Source organism: Vombatus ursinus, unplaced genomic scaffold, assembly GCF_900497805.2.
Source record: "Vombatus ursinus unplaced genomic scaffold, bare-nosed wombat genome assembly UNPS02010822.1, whole genome shotgun sequence".
Classification (NCBI taxonomy): Eukaryota; Metazoa; Chordata; class Mammalia; order Diprotodontia; family Vombatidae; genus Vombatus; species Vombatus ursinus.
Window position 1 is genome coordinate 6,481,720 of NW_020950600.1, and position 15,013 is coordinate 6,496,732.

The window sequence follows — 15,013 nt, forward strand, 5'->3', positions numbered from 1 at the left end:
AAGTGCTCAGCACCCAGTGTCCATAATCCTTAGTAAATGATGGGAGGGAAGGTATGAGGGAGGAGTGTGGCAAAAAGCAGGTTAGATTTTAGTCCAGAGGCCTGAGTTCAACTCTTGACTCTGCTAGTTAAGTAACTGTGTGACCTTAGGCTCATCAGTCAATCAACATTTATTAAGCTCCTACTGTGTGACCTGCACTGTGTTCAGTACTGAGAATAGAAAGAAAGGTAAAAGACGTCCCCGCCCTCAACTTACTTCTGTTCTCTGGGCCTCAGTTTTTACTTTGGAAAATGACAGGACTGATCTATATGGCCTCTGAAGATCCTTCTAGCTCTAAATCTTTGACGGATGAAAAGAAGAAAGGAAGAAAGGAAGGAAGGAAAGAAGGAAGGGAGGGAGGAAAGAAGGAAGGAAGGAGGAAGGAACAAAGGAAGGAAGGAGGGAAGGAAGGGAGGGAGGGAGGAAGGGAGAGAGGAAAGAAGGAAGGAAGGAGGAAAGGAAGAAAGGAAAGGGGGAGAAAGGAAGAGAGGGAGGAAGGAAGAGAGGGAGGGAGAGAGAGAGCGAAGGAAGGATGGAAGGAGGAAAAAAGAAGGGAAGAAGGAAGGGAGGGAGGGAAGGAAGGAAGGAGGAAAAAAGAAGGGAAGGAGGAAGGAAGAAAGGAAGGAAGGAAGAAAGGAAGGAAGGAAGGAAGGAGGGAAGGAAGGGAGGGAGGGAGGGAGAGAAGAAGAAAGGAAGGAAGGAGGGAAGGAAGGGAGGTAGGGAGAGAGGGAAGGAAGAAAGGGAAGGAGGGATGGAAGAAAGGGAGGGAGCAAAGAAGAAAGGAAGGAAGGGAGGAAGGAAGGAGCGAAGGAAGGGAAGGAGGGAGGGAAAGGAAGGAAGGAAGGAGGGAAGGAAGGGAAGGAGGGAGAGAGGAAGGAAGGAACGAAGGAATGAGGGAAGGAAGAAAGGAAGAGGGGAGGAAGGAAGAGAGGGAGAGAAGAAGAGAGGGAAGGAAGAAAGGGAAGGAGGGATGGAAGGAAGGGAGGGAGCAAAGAAGAAAGGAAGGAAGGGAGGAAGGAAGGAGGGAAGGAAAAACAGGCAGCCAATCTTCCTACATTGATCTGCACTAATAAGGAGACACTCCCATACACTGGGCTCTGGGACTCTGGTTGCACACGTGCACCTCACAGGTTGTTATAGGCCCTATGGTGCTAGTGTTATAAGATGACTCATTCTTGTCTGAAGTCGAGGGACTTGGGTTCTGATCTCGGCTCAGCTGCTTAGCCTGGGTAACACTGGGCGAGCCTGTTTCTCTGGTCCTCAGCTCTGACACCTGTAAAACGATGGCTTTGCTCTACCACTCTATGATTCTAAGTCCTTCCTGAGCCTCCCATGGCTGTGCGCCTACCCTGGGCTTGGCTATACGGTGCAGGAGAGAGAAGGAAGACATGTACTTTCTGTCCTCCCGGGTCAGAGAATCACAGGCACAGAGCCAGAAGGAGCTTCAGAAGCCATCTGGTTCAATTCTATCATTTTACAAATGGGGAAACTGAGGCCCAACAGGGCAATTAGGTGGTGCCATAGTGCGCAGAGTGCCAGGCCTGCAGTCAGGAATGCTCATCTCCTCGAGTTTAAATCTGGCCTCAGACACTAGCTGTGTGACCCTGGGCAAGTCACTTCACCCTGTTTGCCTCAGTTTCCTCATCTGCAAAATGAGCTGGTGAAGGAAATGGCAAATCACCCCAGTATCTCTGCCAAGAAAACCCTAAATGGGGTCATGGAGAGTCGGACGTGACTTAAAAATGACTAGAAAACAACACTGAAGCCCAGAGAGCTTATGACTTAGCTCAGCTCCCACAGGTAATTACAGGCAAAAATCCGAATTTGAACCTAGGTCCTTGGCAGTGTGGTTCTCTGCTGTCTAGGCTCTGGTCTGCACTACCTATGTGACCTTGGAGACGAGCTCCTTGAGAGCAGAGACTGTCTTTCGCCTTTCTTTGTACCCCTAGCATTTAGTATGGTGCTTGCCACATGTTCACTCATTTTTCAGTCGTATCTGACTCTTCGTGGTCCCACTTGGGGTTTTCATGGCAAAGGTACTAGAATGGTTTGCCATTCCTTCTCTAGGTCACTTGACAGATGAGGAAACTGAGGCAAACAGAGTTAAATGACTTGTCCAGAGTCACCCAGCTAGTAAGTATCTGAGGGCTGAATCTGAACTCAGGTCCTCTTGACTCCAGGCCTGGAGCTCTATCCACTGAGCCACCCAGCTGCCCAAGCCTGGCACGTAGGAGGTGTTTAATAAATGTTGGTTGGTTGAGTCTCTCAATTCTCTGGCTCTCCTCTGTAGAATAAGCAGGTCAGGCTAGGTGGGTTCTAAGGTCCCTTCCAGTCCCAGGTGGGTGATCCCATAACTCCAGTCTTTCCCTGTCCCACAGTGACCCCTGTATTCCCAGTGGGGGTGTGGGGGAGGAGACACAGAGCTGTGGGCAGTCAGAGGACAATGAGGGCTGGCAAGCAATCAAAGGCTGGTTTGTCTGATCCGAGTGCCAGGAAGTTTGGAAGTTTAGGGAGGAGAGAGGTCAGTGTGGGCTGGAATGGGAGAGTATGACGGGTGCCATTCTCCCAGTGCCTAGCATATGGTAAGCACTTAATAAATGCTTCTTACTTGGGAGGAGGGCTTGGGGAGAGGTGGGCAGAGAAAAGGGATGAGGAGAAGAGAGGGACTGAAGAGACAGCCAGTGGAGCTGAGCCTCTGGGGGCAGGAGTCTGTAAGTTTCTGTAGCTAAAACCTGTCTCCTCAGGCCATCCCTGAGGGCCCCTCAGGGCTCGGCTTCCTCTGACATCTCTGCCCACCCAACTATCCCAGGGGAAGGTATCCTGGGGGATCGCTGAGCTGGCCTGCCACCCACCCTGCCCCGGGAGACTGCCTTAGAGCTTTGAGCCTTGTCAGCCCATGACTGAGCTGGAGGTTGGCATCCCTGAGGCAAGAGCTGGGCTGCCTTGGGGAAACAGGTAAAGACACAGGGCAGGTAGGGCCGCTGCTGGCTTGTGCTCATTAGCCCCTCTGGAAGCCCTGGGGTGATGAAGTCTCAGTTTCAGTAACATCCAGGAGATGTTGTAAGAAGATCTGCTCTCCCAGATCTTTTTTTTGTTTGTTTGTTTGGTGGTGGTGGGAAATGTCCAGTAACAAGCTGGCAGAATACAGAATCCTGGAGCCAGTGGCTTAGGAGGGACCTTTGGCTTGGGTTCAAATACCAGCTTTGCCACTTATTACCTTTGTGACCTTAGGCAAGCCATTTCCCCTCACTTCAGTCTCAGTTTCCCCCTTTGTAAAATGACAGGGTTGGACTGCAAGGAACCTACCAGCTCTTAACTGAGACTCCTTTGATCCCCTAGCTTTATGCAGGGAGTTTATCCACTCCATCCTATCCTCAACCTGGCCTGAGCCAATGGGTCTCCTGGTTCCCAGAGGATTCTGGCACATTAGGGCCAGAGCCTGGTGTGGAGGGTGGCAGTAGTGGTGCTGGTGTTGGGTGTGGGGATGGAGGCTCCATGGAACCCAGATGTCAAGTTACTAGGCAGGCAGGTGCAGAATGCTAGTAAGTTTCTGCTTATCTTCAGGACCATATTATAGGAAGGCCTCAATTGCTTAATATCAATGGATAACACGCACCACAAAGGCAAAGGTTGACTTATCAAAATCATTATGTATCCTAGGTAACGTGCGGTTTAATTTAGAGCTATTTAATTTAATTCCACAAGCGAAATGATGCTCTCGGAATTCAAATTAGCTGCTCCTGATCTTGGCAAGCTGAAGGCTCAGAGCTGGGAAGGACCTTAGTAGGTTCAATAGCCCCATTGTACAGATGGGGAGACTGAGGTCCAAAGAAGGGAAAGACCTTACTTAAGATCACACCTGCATCAGCCTTGGTACTCAAGCCTCATCGGGCTCCTGTGCTTTGAGATCCTTCTAATTGGAGGGTGCAACAAAGACCTTCACCCAAAACCTCCCAGTTCCACACCAGCCTTCACTTCATTTCCCACGGGGGCAGCTAGGTGACACAGTGGGTGGAGCACCTGATGTGGAGTCTTCCTGAGTTCAAATCCGGCCTCAGACACTTACTAGCTGGGTAACCTTGAGCGAGTCATTTGACCCTGTTTGCCTCAGTTTCCTCATCTGTAAAATGAGCTGGAGAAGGAAATGGCACACCACTCCAGTATCTTTGCAAAGAAAACCCCAGGAAGAGTCAGACAAGGCTGAACAACAACAAAGTCATTTCCTACCCAGCTGCAATCCTTTTTTACTTCTCCACCACTTCCCTCTACTGGGTACCTTCTCCCTCCCCCTCCTCCTTTTCAGCTTCCTTTTGTGCATTGTCTTCCCCCATTAGATCATAAGCTCCTTGAGGGCAGAGACTATTTAGCACAGTGCCTTAATAAATGTTTATTGACTGACAAAAAACTAGCACCAAACTCATCAAAAAAGATGGTGTCCTAGCCTCAGATGCAATCCTGCGTCTCTGGGAATCTCCCAATCAGGAAACCACAGAATCCTGGACCTGGAGCTAGAAGGGAGCTGTAGGCCATTGAATCTGGCCCTCTATTTCTTAACAAATGAGCAAACTGAGATTTCTTTGGTCATTCAACAAACAAATTTAGTTCAGTTAAAAATATACTTAGACATCGAATTTATTCCTATGCTAAGTTTCTTTCTTAACTACAAACTCCTTTAACTTCTGTGAAAGGAGCCCTGAGCTCCACCTGTGGGACAGAGAGACATTGTACAAAGATTCTTTGATATTGAGTCAGCAGATCTGGGTTCCCATCCCAACGGCTAATTATTCTGTGTGTGACCTTGGGAAAATCACTTTCTTTCTTGGGGTCTCAGTTTTCCTCTTTTGCAGAATGAGGGGTTTGGACTAGATGAGTCCTATGACCCCACCTGAGCTCTAAATTCTATGATCTGGTTCACCCAGGTCCCTTAGGGTCCCAGGTATTGGGATTGGATACAGATTCTGTATCCTGTAATGTTTCTCTAGGAGAACATCTCTTGGGGTGGGAGCTGGATAATCCCCCCAGCTCTTCCTTTATCACCCCTGCCTGCCCGTGGCTGGTGTCCTGGGTGCTTGATCAGGGTATGTTCAGGTCCTCTCTGGGTATGAGGAAGGAGTTAACACAAGAGGGCAGTGGAGACCTTGGAAACCAAAGCCCTTTGGTCAGTGAGAGAAGGCTAAGGGCAGGGGCCAGACTGGGCTAAACCAGGGGCAAAGGAGAATAGCACCAGAGAGTTGGCTGGGTTTTTATCAGGCTATGATTCCATCAGGCTTCATTTAGGGACTTTCCAGGTAGTATAAGCGAAGTTCCCTGGAAACCAGGGACTTGTTTCATCAAGTTGTAGAATCAGAGCTAGAAGGACCTTAGAGATTGGTCACTTAATCCCACCCCTTCAAAGTAAACAGGGAGCCCCAGAGAAATGAAGTGATTGTCCTAAGGTCATACAGGAGGTGGGAAGCAGTGGTTTAAAGCGGGCTTTCAGACTCCAAATACTACACTCAGTCTTCTCTACCTGTTGTTGTCCTTGTAGACACCTGTGGTGTGAGGAAAGGATCCTGGCTTACATTTCCAATTTACCATTTACCAACTGAAAGTTTACTTGACTCATTTACTTCAGTTTCCTCATCTGTAAAATGTACAATTCTTGGCCTCCCTCCCTCACAGTGCTGTTGTGAGGATTAGAGATTCTCCTGGGTATAAACTGTCTTCTATTGTGCAATTCAATAAGGTAAGCATTTATTAAGCGCCTGCCGTGTGAAGGCACGCTGTATAGAGCCTGGACATGTTAATTTCACTGGTAACTGCTGAGGGCACCTTCTCTGTAACTTACAGTCTGAGTGTAGTTTGAGAAGTTTGCCTAGGACATTAAAGGGTTAAGTGAATTTGCTCAGGGTCACATAGCCTTTATGTGTTAGAGGTCAGACTTGAACCCAGGTCTTCTGGGCTTTTAAGTGGGCTCTGTACAAAGACAAAAACAAAACAATTCTTGTCCTCAGCTCAATTCAATTCAGCACACATTTATCAGATATCTAGTATGAGACAGCAGACACTGTCGTAGGTGCTGAGAATGCAGAGTTTAAAAGTTTAAACTTTTAAGTTTAAATTTAAAAGAAAGAACCAGTCCTGCCCTCAAGAAGCTACTATTCTAATAAAGGCATCTGTGAAGGATACAAAAACTCTGAAAGTAAGATGACTTAAGCTTACTTACTGTTCCCTCAACTGCAATATGTTTTGTCTCCAACTCTCCATGACCCCATTTAGGGTTTTCTTGGCAGAGATACTGGAGTGGTTTGCCATTTCCTTCTCCAGCTCATTTTGCAGATGAGGAAACTGAGGCAAACAGGGTTAAGTGACTTACCCAGGGTCACACAAGCTAAGAAGTATCTGAGGCCAGATTTGAACTCATGTCTTCCTGACTCCAACCCTGGCACTCTATCTACTATACCACCTGGCTGCCCCTACTGCAATATAAAACTGGCCAGAACACCACCACCAGAGAATGCCAGTTATTAATATTTGCTTTAGGCTTTTTCTGGGGTGTGGACCCAATCACAATGCTGATGTTGGTGATGGGTTGTATACTGCTCAGCTGGAAACTCCAGCTAACCTTTCCAAGGTTGGGGTGAATTATTCTTCCTCCTGCACTGACCTGATTGCTGCCTTACATACATGACGTTCCATGTCCCACCTGCATACCTTTGCATAGGCTGTTCCTCATGCCTGGGATACCTTTCTTTCCCACTTCTGCTTTATTAAGTCCCTGGCTTCCTTCAAGGCTCAGCTCTGTGCCCTGCTTCCTACATCTGAGCTACATACAACCCATTCTTCTCTCTGGTGTCTAAAGCCCTTTACAACCTAGCACTTACCTACCTTCCCAGGCTTACAATGCACTATTATCCTTCTCATACACTGAAGGCCAACCAGGCCTTCTTGCATGACTTTAATCTTCTATCTCTGTGTCTTTGCACTGATTGCAGGAAGCATATTAAAGGTTTCACAGCTTCAAAAAAAAAAAAAAGGTCCTTAGTCTCTTTGGGACTTCCAAAAGCTGCTATGTAGGGTGGAGAACCATGGCTTCTCTACCTAATGCTCTTAAATCACAACTCATTTAAGCTGTAAACAACACTGATTCTGGCTCCCTCGTTGAACAGATGAGCAAATTGAGGGGCCAAGAAATTAAGTGACTAGTTCTAGAACCTGGGTCTTTGGACTCCGTGTCCAGTGTTTTGCTCACCCCACTGGTTAGGGCAGTCTTTTCCTCTGTCTAATTGAAACCTCTCCTGCTTCCAAACGTTCCATATGGTCTCCTTGTATATGGGGATCTTGTCCTGATTACAGTCTCCTGTGGGACAGACCCTCCTCTCTGTAGCCTTCTCCAGGTCCCAGAGGCACCATGGCATCCACCTCTTCAGCTTGGCTAGAAGGATCTGGGAACTTTCAAAATAAATCTCCCACACTCTGAAAACACTTCTCCCCCAAACTCCCTGGCAGAACCCAAATGAGCTCACAGTTAAGAAGACAATATTTATGGTTAGCTTTTCCCTGGAGGTCTGGCTGTCTCTTTCTTTGTTTTTCTACCTGGCCTGGCCTGGCTCCCTGTTTTAATTTTCTCTCGCTCTCTGATCACAGGAAGAAAAGGCCCTGGGCCTACTCCCAGACTTATTTATCTTAATTAGGAACAGCACTGACTCTCAGGCAGGATCCAGCACTTGAGGCCTTCCTCTCGATTTTCTGATCTGTTCCAGGGGCTGCTGGAAAAGGGGAGACAGAAGGAGGCTGGAAGCTTTGGGAGTTGGCAATGGCATCTGGGCCTGAGAATTCACTACCAGCCCTGCTGAGCCTAGAAGCTGGTTCTCCTGAGCTGTTTAGACACATGTTCTCACTTCTCCCTGACACCTTGGAGTCTGAGCCCAAGGAGTCCAGAAGAGGAGACAGTGTTTAGACTATAAACCGTTGGGTCCTGCTCTTAGGTATGCAGAGGGCCCATGTTTTTTGGAGTAGGGAGAATTCACCTCCTTCCTTGTCTTCCCACTATCCTGACTCTCTATTAGGCTTTTGTGCTTTTCCCCTAGATCCAGGTAACAGTCATACGATCCCATGGGAGTTGTGTGCTTAGGAGGTTCTAAGTCCAGGAAGGCTTCAGCTAACTGACCCTTCACACAGCTGCCAATCAGTCCACTAGTACTTATTAAGCACCTACTATGTTTCAGGCACTGTGTATACAAGTACAAGGAATGAAATGACCCTTCTTTGCCAGGTTTTCCTTCCTCTGATGAAGACCTGGCCATATCACTCTCTCATTGAAAAAATTCAATGACGCTCTACTACCTCTAGGGTGAAATACCTGGCTCTGGAGGACTGGGGCAGTCTGGGTCTAATCAATATTCGATTCTCTCATATTGTTCTATGTTCTAGACAGATCAGGCTGCTCGTGATTCTGGAGAGAATGTAAGGACCTTGAGGGCAGGGGCTGTTTCAGTTGGAGCACTTCATACATGCTTATTGGTTAATTCATTGGTTCCTGATATGTCTTGTTCTCTCTTGCTCTGTTCCCTTTTACAGACAGGATGGTGTAATGGATAGAAAACTGGCCTCCATGCCAAAATAGAAACTCTTTCTGTATGACCTTGGGCAAGTCACATAACTGTTCAGTATCTTTGGAAATTTTCTAAGACTAGAACTTACAGAGCAGGTGCCCATCTACATTGGTTGGGGGAATAAATATCCTCACTGGGAACTCCATACACCATTGAAATCACAGATCCAGAGATTGGGGGGGTGGGGAAAAGAAAAAGGAAAAAAAAACTTGCCCAAAAAACTATAGACAAGTCATTTCCTTTTTCAGGCCTCAGTTTCCTCATCTGTCAAATGAAGGGTTTGGCCTGAAGTCTCTCCCAGCTCTCTATCTCTGATACTGTACTTCACTTGGAGCTGGATTTGGGGGAACTAAATTGGAACATCAAGGGTTTCTCACAGTATTTTTTGTTGTTGTTCAGTTATTTTTCAGTCATATCTGACTTTCTGTGACCTCATTTGGGGTTTTCTTGGCAGAAATACTGGACTGGTTTGCCATTTCCTTCTCCAGCTCATTTGACAGATGAAGAAACTGAGGCAAACAGGGTTGAGTGACTTGCCCAGGGTCACACAGCTTTTTTTTTTAACCTAAACCGTATTTAAATTCAAAGCATCCCCTGCCACATGGTCTCAAGTCCATTTTCAGTGAGACTTCTCTCCAAGAATCTTTCTGAAGGAATAAGGGTGTAGCCTTATTTGAAGTTGAACATACCCTGTGAAGCTCCCCCACTGGTCTTCTGAGGGAGCTGTGTTTTGCTCGAGCCTGCTAGACTGAAGCCCCAGAGCTCCACTTGGTGTGGAGCTCTCTGAACTTAGGAATTCTTGGCACTTTCCAAACCTAGTTGCTCTGTCAGTCCCTGCCCTGATCAAAGGCTTCCTGAGCTGAAGGAGGACAGAGACTGTCGAAAGACAGGCAGGGAAGGTGCAACCCAGACAGGCCTCTTTGGGAAAAGGCAATTGTTTTCCCAAACTCACCTCTGACTCAACTCCTATTAATTAGTCCGTGTCCCCAGGCAGCTGCAGCGACATGCCTCGGTATCCCCAGAGTGCCATCGATCACATGTTCAGTTGTTAAACAGTGATGCCTTATTTATCTAGGACTCAGTTACCCAGTAGACCCTTAACTGGGGGCCATGAAGGGAGGAGGGGGAATGGTCTTGGAGCAGACCAAAGAAATGCACCCAAGTCCTCACTCTTTTTATAGATGACCCCTCAAGGACACTATTAAAGCCGGTCTACTCACATCTCAGTTCAATTCAAGACAATCTGGCAAACACTTAGAAGTGTCTGCTTCCTCAATGGTCTTGTGTTTGGAGATTCAAAGACAAAAAAAAATGAAACTGCTCTTGGTCTCTAAGGGCTTCTTTCTGTGGGGAGAATCTGCAGTCACAGAGCCAATAAATGTCTGAGGCAGGAGGAAATGAAGGATAATCTTAAAACCTTCCAGAATGCCCAGGGAGGGGTAGTCTGTCGTCAAGGGCACACAGCCAGGTGTAGCAGAAGCATCCTGGGGGCCTCGGGTAGAAGAAAACACACCAGGAAATATAGCTTGTTAGACCTGTATGTCTGGGACAACTGGGTAGTGCAGTGGATAGAGTACGGGCCTGGGGGCAGGAGGACCTGAGTTCAAATCCATTCTCAGACACTAACTGTGTGAGCCTAGGCAAGTCACTTAACCCTGTTTTGCCTCAGTTTCCTCACCTGTAAAATGAACTAGAGAAGAAAATGGTAGATAATTCTCATATCTCTGCCAAGAAAACCCCATATGGGGTAACAGTGAGTCCAACATGACTGGAAGGACTGAATAACAACAGACGTGTAAGTGAAAATCACACTTTCTCTGAGACCCAGCACCCAAAGTTAACCTTCTGTGTGAAGCCTTCCCTGAGTCTCTCCTCAAATTACTTTGTATTTACTTATCTGTGCCCCACACAGACCTATACTTCTTGGGCATTCTGAAAGGTTCTATGATTTTTCTTTATTTCTTCCTGCCTCAGACATTTATTAGCAGTGTGACCCCAAGCAAGTCGATTACCCTCTCTGGGCCTCAGTTTCATTTTCTAGAAAATGAAAGAGATTGGGCTTGATGGTTTCTAAGGTCCCTCCCAGCACCAAGTCTATGATCCCATCCTTCTGGGGTCCTGGCTCTCAGATATGGAAGAAGGACAATGACCATAGACATGTCAAATGATTTCTTTCAGTTTTGGTTTCCTTACCTCTAAAACCGAATGAATAAACAAGTGAAACAAACATTCAGTAAGATCCTCCAGTGGACCAGGCACTGGGGATACACAGACAAAGGTGATGCATGGAGTTCTTGCCCTCAAGTAGCTTGCATTTTAATAAAGGGAAACCATAGAGAAAGGGCAGTGGTGGCCAGGGTAGAGAGTCTTGGGGATGGTGAATGGCGCCGGAGGGCAGCCAGGTGTCATGCTCTTTCCTGTAGGAATAACTGTATTGGTTTGATGATTGTTCCCAGAATGGGAGTGGGACAAACACTCCTGGTTCCTGGTGGATTGATGCTCTATGGAACGTGAAGCGTGGCATAAGAACAGCCAGATGTAACGGGTTAGGTGAGCTTGTGCTCAGATGTTCACCCAGCAGGACAGCTCAGTCCCAGACAAGTAGTACATGAAGTGGAGACAATGCCTTCCTCCGATATTGTCATGAAAAAGCACTTTCTAAGCTTCACCTGTGAAATGGGAGCTGATACTGTCATTAGGATCATCTGATAAAAATAATTTGCAATCAAGTGTGAATGTTTGAAAGTGTTTAATAATGTTTGATAATCTTGTATGGCGCCTTCTCAGTGTAAAAATTTACATTAAATTGAGGTTTGGAGAGATGGTGGTGGAATATCTGCTATGGCAAGCAAGTGGGGAGGTGCTTTGGGATGGAGGGGCCACTGGCTGCCTGACTCTACATTCTCTCTCCAGGGGGGAAGCTGCCTCTCCTCTTGGGGTCTGCATGGTTCAGGCTTACCAGCATCTTCCCTTTTTTCCTGGCTATTTTCCAAATGGCCAAGGAGATCCCAGGGTTGTGAGAGAGAAAGAGAGGGAGAAGAAGGAGACAGACAGAAGGAGAGGGAGAGGGAGAGAGAGAGAGAAGAAGAAGAAGAAGAAGAAGAAGAAGAAGAAGAAGAAGAAGAAGAAGAAGAAGAAGAGGAGGAGGAGGAGGAGGAGGAGGAGGAGGAAGAGGAGGAGGAGGAAGAGGAGGAGAGAAAGGGAAGGAGGGAGAGAGGAGAGAAAGAGAAATAAAAGAGAAGGGAGGAGGGATCTAGGGAGAAAGAGAGAGAGAGAGAAAGGAGAGGGAAGGAAGAAGAAAGAGGAGAGAGAGAGGGAGAGAGGGAGAGAGAGAGAGAGAGAGAGAGAGAGAGAGAGAGAGAGAGAGAGAGAGAGAGAGAGAGATTGAGAAGAAACCCACACAGTAGGGGAAGAGGCACAGAAAGGGAGAATGAGACAGAGTGATAGACAAAAAGGACATGAGAGGAATGAAGGAAGGGGAAGGGTAAAGGCAGGAGGAAGGACTGACTGCTCCACTCCTGAGTTGGAGAGGGCTGGTGAGGCGGCTGAGGTGAGCCGTTCAAGGAGCCCTGAGCTAGAGAAGGGCTAATTAGAAGTGGCAGCAGACTCCCAAGGGGGACAGTTCGCCTTCCCTTTGGTTCTGCCCACCCTCTTCTCTCCCCTCACCCCCATCTTGAATGTCTCCATGAAGATGAAGCCGTGAGGTGCTTGGTCGCAGGGAATCTAGCTGTCTGCTGAGAAGAGGCTGGTGTGGGGCCTGCTGTGAACAAGGGGAGCTGTCCTTTAGATGGGAGACCCTGCCCGAGGTCCTTTTGTGGAAGGCTGAGGGGGAAAAGCTGGGCCTTGCACAGGCCTCAGAGCCCCAGGCTCGAGCTTGCCCTCCTGGGGATGCCAAAGGAGATGCCCCACCCAGGCTCTCTGTCTTTCACAGCATCTGGGCATTCTGATAAACAAACACTGGTCTCTCATATACATTCCTTGGCATGCCTCAAAGCTCTCAGAGGAAAAGGGCAAACAGGATGATGATTAAGTGATGAGGAGAGGTGGGCTCCTCTTGGAGAGGGGAGTGTGTGGGTCAGAAGCTGTGTAACCCTAGTGGTCACTGAACTCCCCAACTAGAGAAAAGAGGAAAGCACCTGTCATTCATTCATTCATTCATTCGTAAGCATTGATTGAGTGCCTGAAACTTAGGTCAATAAGTCAACAAACATTAATTATTGCCTGACTGTATGCCTGGCCCCATTCTAGGTACTAGGAATATAAAACAAAGCCAACATTTGTTCTCCAAGAGCTCTACCGACACACGTCAACTCTAAATACAAAGCAATGGGGGTGGGGGGAGAGGGAGCAGAGGTCCTAACAGCTGGGAGGAATGAGCTGAGCCCTGAGGGGCAATTAGGGGTCCTAAGAGGTAAAGGTAAGAGGTAGTGCCTTAGAGGCAGGAGGGACAGCATGTGCAAAAGTCTCTGGGACAGGAGGAGGAATGGCATTTGAAGGACTCAGGGGGCTCACTTTGCCTGGGATGTTGAGTTACAGGTGAGGGGGCTGAAGGCCAGAGAGGTTAACCAAGGTTACATAGCTAGTAAGTGTCAGAGGCTGGATTTGAACCCAGCACCCCATCTCCTCTGCCTTTCGTTCAATTCACTTCAGTTCAGTAGAATCCTCAGCTCCTTTAGAGAGGCAGAGGGGGCTTTGAAGGGCCCATGATACAAAACCCGGAGAGAGCCCATTGGGCTCACCAAGCAAGAGGTGGAGCTGGGGGATGGACTAGAGCTGCAGATTCCTTTCTGGTGGCCCCTTCCCCCTGCCCCAGCTCAGGGGGGATGAGGACAACATCCTCTAGAATCCGTCTGCCTTTGGAACCTTCTGGTCCACTCTCTGTTTGCTTTCTGCCCTGCTTGGCTTTCACATTCTGACTACAAGAGGCCAAGCTAGGCCATGTTAGTGAAACACAAGTGTTAGGACCAGAGAGGCTTTGGGGGATTATTGGCGAAGGGGCTCGGTTAAATGATCTCCTCCAGCTCTAATCCTGTGATGCTGTGTGATTGCATCACTTTGCCCTCTGGGCCTCAGTTTCCCACAATTGTAAAATGAGAGGAGTGGGCCAGATGACTTTTAAGGTCTCTGCCAGCCATCATCCTAGGAGCCAGAACAGCCACTGAAGAGTTAAAGCAGTAATAAATCGTGAATGGCAGGATCTCAGCACTTGAAGGGACCTTGGAGGCATCTCATCCCAACCCACTTCCTTCCTTCCAGAGGGCATCATCCTCTGTGGCATCCCAAATAGTCATTCAGCATCTGCTTGTTGGGTGGCCCCAGAGGGCCAATGCAGAATGGGGTGGGTGCTGGTTGTGGGACAAAGAGACAGATCCCCCTTTTTTAAAGTCTTTGTTGATGTCTTTTGTTTTTACATAACCAGCATTTCTCAATATATCCCTCCTTTTAACAAAGAATAAGAAAGAGGGGAGAAAAACCAGAATTCAGAAAAACTAACCAACACCTCGAAAAAAATCTGACATTATCAGTGGTGTTCCACTCCCTGTGATTCTCCATATTTGCAAAGAAAGAAGGAAGGTGTCACAGGAGGCAGATTTAAACTCACTTTGATCTGTCAAAGTGTAGAAATGGGCATCTAGTCAACCAAACCATTGAGCAATAAGCATTTATTAATCACCTGCTTCAAGCCACGAACTGAGTACTAGGGGTACAAAGACAAAGAAAAAAAACCCCAAACAGTCCCTACCCTCAAGAAACTTACATTCAAAAGGGGAAGAAACACAGGATCATAGATGTAGGGTCAGAGGGGACAGATGAGACCATCTATTCAGCCCCTCCATTTTACAAATGGGGAAACTGAGGCCCATGGAGACTCTCCTGAGTTAGCAAGTTAGTAGAATGGGGATTCGAGTTCAGTGCTGGCTGTCTTGACAATCTCTCTTGGGGCATGATTCCTCACTAACTGATGCCTTTGGGGGCTAGATGCCTTAACAGGAGTGGGGGAGTTATTGGAGATGCGCTTTTGGTTAACTTCTAAAAAAATGTAACAGTTTCTATGTAAATGCGGCCCAAGGGGTCGGTTATTCTGATCCTGTGCTGGTCCTTGGAGAAATCAAGGTCATCTTGAGATCCAGCCACTGCCACTGAGTTCCTTAGCTTCTCTTCCAATTTTGTGGGCTAAATTAGAGAGGAAAGGGGGATGGGGAGGCCAAGATGAGGGAGAGAGCAGAGACAGGTGGAGAAGGGAGGCAGGAGGATCATAGAAGAGAGAATGGCAGAGTGGGAGGGACCTTAGAACACAGAAATAATGGGAGTGGGAGGGATGTTAGAACACATTGTCAGAGCTCAGAGGGTTCTTAGAACATAGACATATGTCAGAGCTG

General features: G+C 47.6%; 1 protein-coding gene and 1 long non-coding RNA gene across 6 annotated transcripts in view; one reads left to right on the forward strand and one right to left on the reverse strand.

Moving 5' to 3' along the window:
• Positions 1–15,013, forward strand: part of PLCH2 (phospholipase C eta 2) — a 336,561-nt gene that overhangs the window by 55,863 nt on the left and 265,685 nt on the right. The gene's annotated exons all lie outside the window — the stretch shown is intronic.
• LOC114038278 overlaps positions 1–15,013 on the reverse strand; it is a 32,609-nt gene that overhangs the window by 16,878 nt on the left and 718 nt on the right. The window lies entirely within an intron of this gene.